This window comes from Lissotriton helveticus, chromosome 10 (genome assembly GCF_964261635.1).
Source record: "Lissotriton helveticus chromosome 10, aLisHel1.1, whole genome shotgun sequence".
In the NCBI taxonomy this organism is placed as follows: Eukaryota; Metazoa; Chordata; class Amphibia; order Caudata; family Salamandridae; genus Lissotriton; species Lissotriton helveticus.
Genome location: NC_136071.1, coordinates 1060074299 through 1060089462, shown reverse-complemented (window position 1 = coordinate 1060089462; position 15164 = coordinate 1060074299).

Below are 15164 nucleotides of genomic sequence, written 5' to 3'. Positions count from 1 at the left end.
TGAATCTGCATCCTCCGGGCTGGCGGTGGCTTCCGCCGGGCCCGGAGGATGCGGATTCACCGCAATCCTAATCGACCCCTAAGTGAGGAGGAGGCTCTGATGTGTTGAGGGAGGTTGTTCCATGTCTTGGGTGCGATATAGGAGAATGAGAGACCTACAGTTTTGCTTTTGCGGATGCAGGATGTATGTGCAAGTGAGAGTGAGAGTGAGAGTGATTTAGACCGTAGGTGTCTTGGGGGTTGGTGAAAGTTTATGCGGCTGTTCAGGTATTCTGGTTGTGTGTTGCGTAGGGCTTTGTATGTGTGCATGAACCGTGTGAATTATCTGCGCTTGTGAATGTCTGCAAGTGAAGCTTCCTGTGGAGCTATGTGATGTCGCTGTGACGTGGAAGGTCGAGTATGAGTCTTCTGGCAGCATTCCCAAAATAATTTACAATGAATGTTAAAAATTTGAAAAAATATATATGTAATCAAAAACACTTTTCAACCTGCTCCCCTACAAACCCAAGAATCCATTTACAAGATAGGATATTAAAAATAAAACATCAATACATCCAATAATAATACTTCCTTATTAATAGCGCATATAACAAGCCTAATAAGTTAAAACATATAAATAAAAATGACAAATTAAACTAAATAACTGGATGCTGTTTGTGGCACATTCTGTCGGGGCTGACCTGAGGAGCCCTACAGCACCCCTGCGGACTTCAACTACTGGCCCGCAACCTGCCAGAAGGTGTGCATGCCAAGTTGTCCAGAGGGGGCGGAGCCTACAGCAGGGACGCGTTGAAAAGCGCCTTTGACTTCCCGCAGCGCGGGACCATTTCTGTGGTACTTTCTGTGGGACCTGACCTGAGGAGCCCTACAGCACCCGTGTGGACAACGACTATTGGTCCACAACCCATCGGGTGGCATGCAAGCTAAGGAGTCACAGTTCTCCCCGAGCACTCAAAATATATTCCTAATATCTGTAAACATTAAACAATAAAAATGCCGGCTACCGTGAGATCTGTCGATATACAGACCTGATGTACATATGGTTCGCAACTCGGAATGATCTTGACCGAGTGTTGGAACGGAGGGAGATTTTTGCTCTTTCTATTTGAAGATACGGGGAGTTACGAGTAATATTGGATACAAGAATATTGATTTGGGTATATAGGGAACACGACGTTGAACTGGATTAATACAGGTGTTTTTACTCTAAATATCCAGAGGATGAACAAGTGGATTGGTTATTGAGAAATTAGAGAACAGCCCTGATGAAGTCAATGTGCTTTACCCAGCACGACGAAACACGTGTTGGCTGCTTTATATGGATATGAATTTGGGAAGACAAAGGCTGCATTTTTTGTATGTGAACTTGGAGAAATAAACCTGCTTTGAGAACACAAGGATCTGGCATATTTGATCATTATATGGACTGTGGACTTCTGTGATTGTGTCATTTTTATTGTTTAATGTTTACAGATATTAGGAATATACTTTGAGTGCTCGGGGAGAACTGTGTATTGTATAAGATTCACTTTGGTGGGTCGAGGTGGGTGTTGTGTGGTAACCACACCTTCCCCCCTAGTAGCACCTGGACTACTATGGTATTCTGATTATTTCCCCTAAACTTTGCACAGCGCCTGTTTGCATGTTGGTTACCAATCATTAATTCAAGCTAAGCAGTCATCCTTGGGGTGCGGCCCTATGGCTAGGACACACTGAAAAGTGACTTTGACTTACCGCAGCGTGGGACATATTCAGTGGCATTTTCTGTGGGGGCGGACTTCTGTGGGGGACCCTACAGCACCCCCCACGGACTTCGACTACTGGCCCGCAATCCACCAGGAGTAATGCATGCCAAACAGTCATCCTGAGGGGGCGGTGCCTAAGGCTGAGATGTGCTGAAAAGCGCCATTGAATTTCCGCAGCACAGAACGTTTTCTGTGGCACTTTCTGTGGGGGCTCGCCTGAGGAGTCCTACATTACCCCTGCCGACTTTGACTACCAGCCCACAATGCGCCAGGAGGCACGCATACCAAGCAGTCATACTGAGGGGATGGGGCCTCCGGTAGGGAGGCACTGAAAAGTGAGTAAGACTTTCCCCAGCGCTGGACATATTCTGTGGCACTTTCTGTTGAGGCTGACCTGAGGTGCCCTACAACACCTGTACGGACTTCGACTACCACCCTGCAACGTGCCAGGATGTGGGGCAAAGGGGCAGGATGTGCTGAAAAGCGCATGTGACGTCTCGCAGCACAGGCCGTGCACAGTTCGTATCCGGGCAAAGTCCAGGTCAAGGGGGCGCAGTCCACACCTGCCAGAGCCCAGAGGAGGCTGGGCTGAGTAACCTCTCTTGGTTAGAAGATTCTGCACCTGAGTACTGAATTTTCAACAAACGGGTAAGCGGAAGGCTAATGCTACTATTACTGGCCAGAAGGGTAAACAGGGGCTGGTACAATCACTAATCTGGAGATCGGATCTTTGGAGGAGAGATTATGGGCTACAAGGAAATATTTATCCTTACTCTCTGCTGTGGAGCAGAGTGTGCCCCTGGAGAATTCTGAAACTGGTGAGGGTCCCACCAAACTGGCTGATGGGGTGATCTGATAAACTAAATACCCAGGCTCCAGGGAACTCTTGTGTCCTCACAGGAGAGTTAGATATCTCTCTTGCAACAATGGGGCATTTATTAGTGTAGGGAAGGAGCCCTATTTCAGATTCTTTAAAATCTCACCCAAATAAAAAATAGTAATAGACGGGGTCTAATCAAGGAGAGCAGCTAAGAAGAGCAAGAGGGAACACTCCGTCCTAGTGGATGGTAGTGGGGGTTCTCCCGTCAGTGGCCAAACAGTGAAGGCACTAAAGACTGAGTGAATGGTGACTAGCCCTTGGGGAGATTTTTGCATTTTGACTTTCACTAAGTTGTTGATCCATGTGACATGTGTACTCTAGAATAAAGACAAATCCTTGAAGGGGCTGAATATGTATGTTAAGTCTAATAAAATTGACCTTGTAATGTCCCATAGTGGAGTACCGTGTACATTAGAAAATAGGGCTGTTGAACAATCTATAATACAGATTGCGGATAATCTGTGACCGATAAGAGATGGGGCAGCCCTAAATTCAGGCTTGATACCCGTATTTCAGTCTTGCTCATCTGCGGCTCCACAAGACGTGAGTAAGGAATGCCCTCTGGCAGCATCTAATACAGTTCCCTCTGTGATGTGTAACTCTGGAAACCCACAGATTCTCCACCTCCATCTGGAATGCAGTCCGTATGTAATTGTATTAAAGAATTTTCCCTCTCTGGTCCCCCTTCAACAAGAGTTACAATATGAACTAAAAAATAAGATGGTCCATTGGCTGAATATTTATTTTAAGCATATAAGTAGCAATGTGTTTACAAGAGGAATAAATGGTGTCCAAGGGTGCAATGGTTGGACAAAATCCCTAAAGTGAATTCAGGTGATTGCATTGTTATCAAGTTGTGTAACCTTAATCTTGTGAGGTATATTCTGGAGGGCAGCAATAATTTACAAGGTCCGGCTGATAGAATTTGGTTGGCCCCTGTGGGTTACTTTTATAATCCCAGTGGGGAGTGTTATATGGAACACCCTGGGGGTTTATCTGTCCCAACTTAGAACTATTTTTCTGTGGTAGAGGAGATTGATTAACTGGTTATACAGAATATAGGTTCTGGGGGGGGGTCCCAAAAGCGAACCGTGTGTCTATAACTTTCTTAGTACACCATACGTTCTTTTATTTCCTACACCACAATTTCTGCGCACTGAAAATGGGTTTCAGGATTTGACCCTTGACACTTGACACTTTGCGGTTGGCCCAAACTAATTCAGGGATAGTCCCTCTTGTGATGGATCTTGGTGACTCCATATTTAGCCCAAATGGAGAGGATAATTCTGTCTGTTTACATGAGAGGGCCGAGAGCACTAAGGCGAAAGCTAGTAGGGAGGGTAGTTTCATCAGATGTTCTAGGACTCTCCTGGAACGTTGCAGGGGTCCATAATAAATTAAATGACAACAGCCGGCTAAAATTAGTATTGGCCCATCATATTGCATGCCTCGAGGAGACTTGGGGCCCCATTAGGATAGCGGGCGGAAAACCACCCCGCCCGCCATGGAGGCGGGAAACAACCGCCCGCCATGGAGGCGGTGCAACCGGCAGACAAATTAGGATCGACCGCCACTGGAGACCGACCGCGGCGGTAGCGGTGAAAATGAAACCGCCCGACGTGTGCGGTGATGACAAAACTGCGACCGCGGCGGTCGGAAAAGCAGCGGAAAATACAAAACCGCCCACAGGGAAAGCGGAGACACCGCACAGGAAATTACGATATCCCCGAGGGTGGCGCGGGCGGAACCGCAGGCACCGACCGCCGCGGTCGAAGGCAGGATTGCATGGGATAAATGGCGGACAAGCACCAGCAAAGTCACCGCAGCGGACGAACATGAAATCCATGGCGGTCGATGTCAAAGCACCGCAGCAATGCCAAATACTGCATAAACAAAGTAGCCCAGCCTCAAATACATACAACACACACACACAGATACAGAAATGGCAAATAAATATACAATACTACATAACCACACCCACAACACACCTGACAACCACTATCCAATTGGACACACCCACACAGCTGAGTACAAAGCCACACCCTCCACTCACCACAATCCTTTGCATCTTTCCAGAACAGAAGGCCACACACCACATCTGAGAGGAGAGGCAAAATCGCACACAACACCCACCCACCCACCACCACCATCAACACCACCATCACACCATCACAATCAAACCCCCAGCACAGAACACACCTCATCACCACACCCCTGCACCCACACACCCCTGCACCCACAAACACCTCAACACCCCCACACCATAACATCACAAAAAATGCCAAAATTCACAGAGAGTGAGTTGACAGTCATGGTCAACGAGATTGTGAGAGTAGAACCACAACTATTTGGGAACCTAGTCCAACAGACACCATTAGCCACCAGGACACAAATGTGGGAAAGGATTGTCCAAAGGGTGAATACAGTTGGGGCCACCCCAAGATCCAAGAAGGAGATCATGAAGCGGTGGCATGATCTCAAGAGGGTTGTCAAGGAGAAGAGGAGCAAGAACTGGAATCTGGCAAACGTGACTGGCAGTGGCCCTCCCATCCCACTGAAGACATTCACACCATGGGAGGAGAAGGTGCTTGCTATCCTGCTACCTGAGAGTTTCACAGGAGTAGCCGGGGGAGCGGAGGCTGGTAAGTACAGACAAATGTTTAAGACCACATTGACTTTTACCTCCTTGCAATACCCAACCACCAATACACTGTCCATCCCTAACCAACATGTAGCCAGCCATTCTGCTGAGGATGCCTGTATGGGGCCAGAATGTCAGTACAACAACTCCCACCATAGCCCCTGTCCCACAGCCCAGCAGCATGGAGGCCTCCCCCACCCAGGAGCAAGTGTCAGCCATTGCACTGTTTAACAAACAAACTTACAGGTAGGTAGCCATCTTCACTTGGAGGGTGTTTGTGGGTGGGAGGCCTGTACCACTACTCCCAGCATGCCCCCTGGCCCACAGCCCAGCAGCATGGAGGCCTCCCCCACCCAGGAGCAAGTGTCAGCCATTGCACTGTTTAACAAACAGACATACAGGTTGGTAGCCATCTTCACTGGGAGGGTGTGTGATGGGAGGCAGGGAGGGAGGCCTGTTTCACTGTACCCACATTTCCCCTGGCCCACAGCCCAGCAGCATGGAGGCCTCCCCCACCCAGGAGCAAGTGTCAGCCATTGCACTGTTTAACAAACAAACTTACAGGTTGGTAGCCATCTTCACTTGGAGGCTGTTTGTGGGGGTGAGGGAGGGAGGGAGGCCTGTCTCACTACTCCCAGCATGCCCCCCTGTCCCACAGCCCAGCAGCATGGAGGCTTCCTCCACCCAGGAGCAAGTGTCAGCCATTGCACTGTTTAACAAACCGACATACAGGTTGGTAGCCATCTTCACTGGGAGGGTGTGTGATGGGAGGCAGGGAGGGAGGCCTGTTTCACTGTACCCACATTTCCCCTGGCCCACAGCCCAGCAGCATGGAGGCCTCCCCCACCCAGGAGCAAGTGTCAGCCATTGCACTGTTTAACAAACAAACTTACAGGTAGGTAGTCATCTTCACTTGGAGGGTGTTTGTGGGTGGGAGGCCTGTACCACTACTCCCAGCATGCCCCCTGGCCCACAGCCCAGCAGCATGGAGGCTTCCCCCACCCAGGAGCAAGTGTCAGCCATTGCACTGTTTAACAAACAGACATACAGGTTGGTAGCCATCTTCACTGGGAGGGTGTGTGATGGGAGGCAGGGAGGGAGGCCTGTTTCACTGTACCCACATTTCCCCTGGCCCACAGCCCAGCAGCATGGAGGCCTTCCCCACCCAGGAGCAAGTGTCAGCCATTGCACTGTTTAACAAACAAACTTACAGGTAGGTAGCCATCTTCACTTGGAGGGTGTTTGTGGGTGGGAGGCCTGTACCACTACTCCCAGCATGCCCCCCTGGCCCACAGCCCAGCAGCATGGAGGTTTCCCCCACCCAGGAGCAAGTGTCAGCCATTGCACTGTTTAACAAACAGACATACAGGTTGGTAGCCATCTTCACTTGGAGGGTGTTTGTGGGTGGGAGGCCTGTACCACTACTCCCAGCATGCCCCCTGGCCCACAGCCCAGCAGCATGGAGGCCTCCCCCACCCAGGAGCAAGTGTCAGCCATTGCACTGTTTAACAAACAAACTTACAGGTAGGTAGCCATCTTCACTTGGAGGGTGTTTGTGGGTGGGAGGCCTGTACCACTACTCCCAGCATGCCCCCCTGGCCCACAGCCCAGCAGCATGGATGCCTCCCCCACCCAGGAGCAAGTGTCAGCCATTGCACTGTTTAACAAACAAACTTACAGGTAGGTAGCCATCTTCACTTGGAGGGTGTTTGTGGGTGGGAGGCCTGTACCACTACTCCCAGCATGCCCCCTGGCCCACAGCCCAGCAGCATGGAGGCCTCCCCCACCCAGGAGCAAGTGTCAGCCATTGCACTGTTTAACAAACAGACATACAGGTTGGTAGCCATCTTCACTGGGAGGGTGTGTGATGGGAGGCAGGGAGGGAGGCCTGTTTCACTGTACCCACATTTCCCCTGGCCCACAGCCCAGCAGCATGGAGGCCTCCCCCACCCAGGAGCAAGTGTCAGCCATTGCACTGTTTAACAAGCAAACTTACAGGTAGGTAGCCATCTTCACTTGGAGGGTGTTTGTGGGTGGGAGGCCTGTACCACTACTCCCAGCATGCCCCCTGGCCCACAGCCCAGCAGCATGGAGGCTTCCCCCACCCAGGAGCAAGTGTCAGCCATTGCACTGTTTAACAAACAAACTTACAGGTTGGTAGCCATCTTCACTTGGAGCCTGTTTGTGGGGGTGAGGGAGGGAGGCCTGTCTCACTACTCCCAGCATGCCCCCCTGTCCCACAGCCCAGCAGCATGGAGGCCTCCCCCACCCAGGAGCAAGTGTCAGCCATTATACCCTGCACGCTCACCTTACAGGTATGTAACTACCGTTTATCTTCATGAAGTGTGTGTGTATTAATCTATTTACTATTGTACAAAATGCATAGACAATCAACCTTTAGGACACCATGATCTAACTATCCACTATGTAATGTAACACGATGTTGCCATGATTTGTACAACTGATGACAGCACAATGCACTAGTGTACAGACAGCTGATGATACACAGATGACACAAACACTGACCACTCCCCATCTACTCCACAGGTGATGAAGAACTCACTGCTGGGGACAACACCAACGACCTGCAGAGCCAGTCTCCACCTCCGGCACATGGACTCACAGATGCAGACTCCCAGGACAGTTTGGACGATGAGCTCCAGGCCGGCCCATCCGGTGTTCCACACACCCAGAGGTCCCAGGCCCCCATCCTCCCCACCACCACCTCTGCTGCAACGACAACGCAGCAGACCCCTGCTGTCACGGCCTCTGCCTCCACCGCAACCACCACCGCAGCCACTGCCACCAACACCACCACTACCACCAGTACCACCTGCAGCACCCGCCCTGTCCCTAGGGATGACCAGCCCACACCAACAACTGTGGAGGGCAGGGAGCCAGTGCGTGGCGCACAAGTGGCGAGGGAAGAGGTCCGTGGCAGCAGAGCAGGTGGGAGGGCCAGGGCCAACACCAGACCTCGGGAGGAGTGGACACCATCCCTGGACCACTTCACCAGAGTTGTGGATGCCTACCAAGAGGTCCAGGGACAAAGTGGCCGGTCGGATGAATTTTTTAGGGAGCTCATCCTGCTGATGAGGTTCATCGATAACCGCCTGGGACAGATGGTGGACCTCATGGGCCAGCAAGTGGCGTTGCAGAGGGACAGGCCTGTGTCCCAACCATCACCGCCGTCCCCTCCTGTTGTGCAGCAGGATGACAGTCCACCATCCTCCCCTGCGCCAACAGAGAGGGGCGAGTCCTCTGACGCCGCTGGCCATTCAGCAGGCCCCCCACCGCCAAAAATATCTAGGGGGCGTCCGAAGAAGAGCCTGGGAGTCTCTGGAAGCCAACCACCTGCCACACGCCAGTCACGGAGCCAGCCTTGAAGACAACCCTCTCCCCAATTGCATTGACTTTTTGGACTATCTTTCCCCACATTGCCTTGGCAATGGCACCTGTCTGTTGGACTGGGTCACCACATTCATGTGGTGTCTACTCTTGCATCTCAGCGACCATGACTGTCAACTCACTGCTCATTCCCCACCTTCCTGTAAATATTCACGCACAATTCACATGTCCACCCCGTAAATAAAATACCTTACAATCCAGATTTTGTGTAGTGAATTCTTTAGTGCATTATTTACAATGATGATAATGTCGATGATATGTAAACATGATGTACAGTATGCAGGGCAGGAACACGCTGGAGCACCTAGGGAGACACAACAGAACTACAGTCACTGGTCTCATCGTGGCAACACACACAGATCACTGATCCACAAATATCCTAATTATCACAGGTACCCTACACAGTGTCTATCTGATATGCTTTAATACCGTCCATAATACATCTCCGGACGTAACGTCCATTCCAACAATACCATACATAGGTGACAGAACATGTGGCTATTGGGAACATCTGCGCATATCCATTCACAACATAAGCTAACACACTAGACTATGTAGACGTTGTAACTCGTCACACACCTTCAAGTGAAGTAGCGTTGGATTAGCTGCTGCCGTTGGTCAACTCCTTCCTCCTCTCCACTCTCCTCATCACTGGATTCAGGTCCCTGAGCAGGTTGTGGCCTTGGTTCCTCACCGTCGTCCAGGAGCAGGGGGACCCCCTTGTGGATGGCCAGGTTGTGTAGCATACAGCATGCCACAACGATCTTGCACACCTTCCCAGGCGAGTATGCAAGTGCGCCTCCAGTCCTGTCAAGGCACCGGAACCTTGCCTTCAGCAGCCCAAAAGTACGTTCAATTACCCGTCGTGTCCTGCCATGGGCCTCATTGTAGCGGATCTCTGCAGGTGTCAGGGGATTACGGAGTGGGCTCAACAGCCATGGCCTACTGGGATAAGCAGAGTCCCCTGTGAATAAAAAACACACATTGCAATGTTGTACGGCCACAGTAAAGGCAGTGACACACAGCACGTGATAGCAGTTGTGTAACTCACCCACAATCCAGGCACGTTCGGGATGCAGATTCTCCATCATCCGTGGCACCATGCTGTTCCTCATGATGAAAGAGTCATGTGCCGAACCGGGATACTTAGCACACACATGTGAAATTGTCATGTCTGCAAGGCACACCACCTGCACATTCATGGAGTGGTAGTGTTTCCGGTTTCGATAAATGTGCTCCGTCGCCTGCGGTGCCACCAGAGCCACATGGGTGCAATCGATCGCACCGACTACATGTGGGATGTGCCCAAGTGGATAGAAGTCCCCCTTAACGGCAGCCAATTCACGTCCCCGGGGGAAATGGATGTAGCGATTCCGATAGATCATCATGGCCTCGAGTACATCCCTCAGCACCATGCTGAACATGGGCTGCGACATTCCCCCAGCGTTAGCCACGGTCTCCTGGAAGGAACCAGTCGCAAAGAAGTGTAGTGCTGCCATTACCTTGTAGGTGGGTGTGAATGCCGTAGGATAGTGACGGCGAGGCTACAGGTGGGGCTCCAATAGATCACACAAGATCTTCAATGTCGGTCTGTCCAACCGGAATTTCCTGATGATTGCCTCATTCTCCATGTCCTCAAGCACAATCAACTGACGTAGGAGATTTGGCCTCCTCCTAGTTTAGGATTAAAAACAATAGGTCAATGACAAGCATCATGAGATGGCCATAGCACAAAGCATCAATGATGTAATGGGTAAAAAACAATGGCCAGAGAGATGCATGGCAGGCCTCTCCAGTGACAATACCCAAGTGACATTAATGTGGATACAATGATTGAACTAGTGACATGCGCAGACATGGAGCTACAAGAGCCACAAATCTAATGTGACTTAACATGTCTGTCATACCCATCTGCCGTACCTGCCAGACCTCAATGCATCATGTACATTGTGGAAGCATTCATCAACACAATGATCACAGTAGCAGGGACACTTCTGGTTGTGTGCATGATCAGTTCTGAATGCACAAGTCAGGTACGATACAATGCAGTGCCCCCAGCCCGGTCAAGGTCTGCACTGACCAACAACACATTAAACCTCACTACATCTATGTAGAGCACCTGACGTCTGTCAATCATCACCCATCAAAAGCCTTACTAAAATGGCACAAACACATGCTAAAGTGGCTCAGACTGAACGTGCGTCCTCCTGTGGATGCAATGGCTCTGTGGCATCGTGTGTACAATGATGTGCCCTACACCATGTAGCTGCATGGCACTTATACATTGTCCATGATTGACATACACAGCAATGTGTACGAAAATGCCAGAACCTACCGCCGGTCCCCAGCGGTGCATCACCCCAGCACCACCATCTACCCAGCCAAGGTAGCCATTGGCACATGGACTTGTGTACATGCCGCTGGCTAGGCTCCGCCGCATCAGTCGCGGTACCTACCGCCGGTCCCCAGCGGTGTGACCCCAGCACCACCATCTACCCAGCCAAGGTAGCCATTGGCACATGGACTTGTGTACATGCCGCTGGCTAGGCTCCGCCGCATCAGTCGCGGTACCTACCGCCGGTCCCCAGTGGTGTGACCCCAGCACCACCATCTACCCAGCCAAGGTAGCCATTGGCACATGGACTGGTGTACATGCCGCTGGCTAGGCTCCGCCGCATCAGTCGCGGTACCTACCGCCGGTCCCCAGCGGTGTGACCCCAGCACCACCATCTACCCAGCCAAGGTAGCCATTGGCACATGGACTTGTGTACATGCCGCTGGCTAGGCTCCGCCGCATCAGTCGCGGTACCTACCGCCGGTCCCCAGCGGAGCGTCACCTCCGTGGAGCATTGCATACAGCCAATGGCATGGGTGTTCAATGTGGCATGATGCAGATTTGAAAAATGCGGAAGCGGCGCGCCGCCGCCGCGGAGGCGGTCATTGGATGCTTTTGAATGATGCACCATCGCGGTAGCGCACCCCGGACACCCGCGGTGCGTCACCGCCATGGTGCATTGCATACAGCCAATGGCATGGGTGTTCTATGTGGCATGATGCAGATTTGAAAAATGCGGAAGCGGCGCGCCGCCGCCGCGGAGGCGGTCATTGGATGCTTTTGAATGATGCACCATCGCGGTAGCGCACCCCGGACACCCACGGTGCGTCACCGCCATGGTGCATTGCATACAGCCAATGGCATGGGTGTTCTATGTGGCATGATGCAGATTTGAAAAATGCGAAAGCGGCGCGCCGCCGCCGCGGAGGCGGTCATTGGATGCTTTTGAATAAGGCTGACCCAGACAACCAATTGTAGCACCTTATCAGCTTCCTAACGACCCCATGGGCCTATAAATCTGTGGGAGTGAGCCACACATTCCCACTGCTCACAGAGCCTGCTGCCTGGGACCCTCTCCTGCTGCTGCCTGGGACCCTCTCCTGCTGCTGCCTGAGACCCTCTCCTGCTGCTCACAGAGCCTGCTGCCTGGGACCCTCTCCTGCTGCTGCCTGAGACCCTCTCCTGCTGCTCACAGAGCCTGCTGCCTGGGACCCTCTCCTGCTGCTGCCTGAGACCCTCTCCTGCTGCTCACAGAGCCTGCTGCCTGGGACCCTCTCCTGCTGCTGCCTGGGACCCTCTCCTGCTGCTGCCTGAGACCCTCTCCTGCTGCTCACAGAGCCTGCTGCCTGGGACCCTCTCCTGCTGCTGCCTGGGACCATCTCCTGCTGCTGCCTGAGACCCTCTCCTGCTGCTCACAGAGCCTGCTGCCTGGGACCCTCTCCTGCTGCTGCCTGGGACCCTCTCCTGCTGCTGCCTGGGACCCTCTCCTGCTGCTGCCTGGGACCCACTCCTGCTGCTGCCTGGGACCCTCTCCTGCTGCTGCCTGGGACCCTCTCCTGCTGCTGCCTGAGACCCTCTCCTGCTGCTCACAGAGCCTGCTGCCTGGGACCCTCTCCTGCTGCTGCCTGAGACCCTCTCCTGCTGCTCACAGAGCCTGCTGCCTGGGACCCTCTCCTGCTGCTGCCTGGGACCCTCTCCTGCTGCTGCCTGGGACCCTCTCCTGCTGCTGCCTGGGACCCTCTCCTGCTGCTGCCTGGGACCCTCTCCTGCTGCTGCCTGGGACCCTCTCCTGCTGCTGCCTGAGACCCTCTCCTGCTGCTCACAGAGCCTGCTGCCTGGGACCCTCTCCTGCTGCTGCCTGGGACCCTCTCCTGCTGCTGCCTGAGACCCTCTCCTGCTGCTCACAGAGCCTGCTGCCTGGGACCCTCTCCTGCTGCTGCCTGGGACCCTCTCCTGCTGCTGCCTGAGACCCTCTCCTGCTGCTCACAGAGCCTGCTGCCTGGGACCCTCTCCTGCTGCTGCCTGGGACCCTCTCCTGCTGCTGCCTGGGACCCTCTCCTGCTGCTGCCTGGGACCCTCTCCTGCTGCTGCCTGGGACCCTCTCCTGCTGCTGCCTGGGACCCTCTCCTGCTGCTGCCTGAGACCCTCTCCTGTTGCTCACAGAGCCTGCTGCCTGGGACCCTCTCCTGCTGCTGCCTGAGACCCTCTCCTGCTGCTGCCTGGGACCCTCTCCTGCTGCTGCCTGGGACCCTCTCCTGCTGCTGCCTGAGACCCTCTCCTGCTGCTGCCTGGGACACCTCACAACTCACTTCCGCCACAGGTCTGCCATATCCACAGGGATGTCAAGAACAGATAAGATCCGTGCCAGTCCATTCACGAGTGAGGAGCTGGATGTCCTTGTGAACCAGGTGCTGGCACAGTACCCACGGCTGTTTGGTGGCCCCAATGTCGTGGTAAGTCACCATGTAGGGAGCAGTAGGGCAGGGTGGTGTCAGACGTGTATTCATGATGCTGCAGTATGTTATTTTGGATGTGGGGTGCAGACAAACACTGACAGACAAGATGTTTCCAGGTGGTGGGAGTGTGTGTTTTGCATTATGACTCTGTCCTAGGCCTATACTTGTATGTGTGAGTGGGATGTGCTACTTTTTGGGGCAGACATGACCAACGGTTGTTTGCCTTGTAGCTGGTTGGACAGTGTCCGCTTGTGATGTAATTTCAGGGTGCCCCTGTAGTCATAGTCAGTGTGCCCCACAGAGTAGGTTCAGTGGCTGCCCTTCCAAAGTTTGTCCATCAGCCAACTTACATGCTACAGTTGCTGCACACTGATTAGTGGATATGCCACATCAATGCCCTGTACAATTTCTGATTTACACAGTGCTGTCGATGCATTTGTGTTTAATCATCATTCTTCAGTGTGATAATCATGGAGACTACGAAGCTCAATGTGTGCATGCATTCACTAATGTTTATGCCATGCAGAGTGGCCTTGTGAGGGTACCCCCAGTTCTGGAGGGAGGGAGGTCACTGTGCATCCAGATTCAGTGTCTGGCTGCTGTACTGATAGATGCTGACATATGACAATGTGTAAATGTTCATTAGTCCTTCTTTACTCTCATACCTGCAGCTCAAAGTACACCAACGTAAGGCTGTCTGGAGGGCCATAGCAGCAAAGGTGCGAGCCCTGGGGGTATCAAACAGACGACACACACACTGTCACAAGAGGTGGGACGACATCAGCCGGCTGGCTAAGCAAGTGGCAGAGATGAACTTGGGGATGGTACCACGCACAGGGCGTGTGGCACGCCGCACCATGACTCCGCTGATGGCACGCATACTGGCAGTGACCTATCCAGACCTGGATGCACGTCTGAAGGGGCTTCAGCAGCAAGACAGAGATGGTGAGTATCCGGGGAGGGATAGTTTGTCTGGGAGTGGATGCATGTGTAGAGTGCCTGTGTCTGCGGTGACACATGTGATGTGCCTGTGCTGCCATGCTGTGATATGTGATGTGAGTGGCAACTGTGATGTGTGTCTGTATGAGGCATTGGCCCACCATGGCCTTACTCTGCAGTTCCTGGCTGCAGTTTTCAGTCCTTGACATATATTTTGTTGTCCACATGGTCACTCTTCTTTGTGATGGTGGGTGTAGTCCCTATTATGCTGTACAGCTGTGTCCACTTAATGAGTGTTACACCATGTCAGTCTACTTTGCATGCACCTGCATGGTAGTGGCCCACACATCTGACAACAATGTGAACCCACATTGGCACATGGTGATTGTAATGGCCTATTTGACAATGTGGCATGTGTAGACAAAACAGGTGTGTGTATTCCCCTCTGGATCCCTTTAGGCTCTGTAAGTGGTGATGTTAGTTGTGGCTACATCATGTCCATGGGGCAGGTCCATGTGGGCTGGGGGAACACCATCCATGGGCAGGGTGTAGTGCTGTGTGTCATCGACATTGGTCCACTCCTGCCTGTTTGTCCGCATGACAGGCACAGTTGTGGTGTAAATGGTGTGTAGCTGCACAATGATTTGAGGGTGTGGTGGTTACCATGTAGCTCTAGGCCTCTCATGTGCTGCATTGCTCTGATATCGTGTGACCAGACAATGACACTTATACAACCATGTTTCTGTCGCTAATGCAGATTC